This window comes from Octodon degus, unplaced genomic scaffold (assembly GCF_000260255.1).
Source record: "Octodon degus isolate 3935 unplaced genomic scaffold, OctDeg1.0 scaffold00032, whole genome shotgun sequence".
In the NCBI taxonomy this organism is placed as follows: domain Eukaryota; kingdom Metazoa; phylum Chordata; class Mammalia; order Rodentia; family Octodontidae; genus Octodon; species Octodon degus.
The window spans coordinates 3,373,380-3,374,443 of NW_004524608.1; the positions used below are offsets into that span (position 1 = coordinate 3,373,380).

The window sequence follows — 1,064 nt, forward strand, 5'->3', positions numbered from 1 at the left end:
CCTTTGCCACGTCTTCAAAATTTTCGTTTCTCTTTAGCAGACATGGTCTTTCACCTCTCTGAGCACTTCTTAGAAAACTCTGAGAAGTTAACAGAAGCATCTGGGTGCTCCTTCTTGTGCTCCTCTTGGCAAGTTTGCACAAAGAATGCATAGGATGACATCTTGCCTCTCGGCTTCTTAGGATCTCCTTTGCCCATGTTTACTTGTTCTCCTCAGCGAGGTACAGAGTTGCCCAGTGCCTGTTCAGCTCTCACTTGCCCTAGCACTGTCTCTATGGAGCTCAATGTATTCTGAACCTATTTTTAGAATTGCTTTGCAATTCGAAAGACCTTACTTTTAAAAAAGTATTATTATTAGACTGGGCATGGTGGCGCACACCTGTAATGACAGCACTTGGGAAGTGAAAACAGGAGAATCACTATGACTCCAATCTACCTAGTGAGACCCTGTACAACCTGTAGACCCTGTCCTAAATTCATTAAAAAAAAAAAAGTATAAAGTATTATTATCATTGCTGTGCTGGGCATGAAACCCAGAGCCGCATAGATGCCAGGCAAGAGATCTACACTCAGCTCTACACCCAGCCCATAAAAAAGTAGTACACTTAAAATACAAGTTCAAGGACCAGCTAAATAGCTCAGCAGATGAAACACCTGCAAGCAGGCACAAGGTGCCGGCCCCACCCCCAGGGCCTACTGAGACAGCAATTGAGACTGGGCGTGATGGCGGGTGCGCCTGTAATCCCAGCTCCTGGGTGGATCACTATGAGTCTGATCTAGTAGTGAGACCCTTCCCTAAAAAAAAACAAGTTCATTCTGGGAGTTGAACAATGCTCACCAGGGACTAGGGAGCGAGAGGGGCAGGAGTGGGCAGTGTTGGCCAGTGGGTGCTCAGAGAGTGTCAGCTAGGGCACAGGCACTGTGCCCCACATGCTAGGATGATCATAGAGACCAGCAACAGTGTGCATTTCACAAAGCCACGGGGAAGGATTTTTAAAGTTTGCACCATAAACGCATGCTAAATATTTGAGGATCTCTAAAAAAAAATAATAAATAAATAAATAA

The 1,064-nt window shown here is 45.2% G+C and overlaps 1 protein-coding gene across 1 annotated transcript in view; it reads left to right on the forward strand.

Annotated features, from left to right (window-relative positions):
* Nup210l (nucleoporin 210 like) overlaps window positions 1-1,064 on the forward strand; it is a 120,190-nt gene that overhangs the window by 37,816 nt on the left and 81,310 nt on the right. The window lies entirely within an intron of this gene.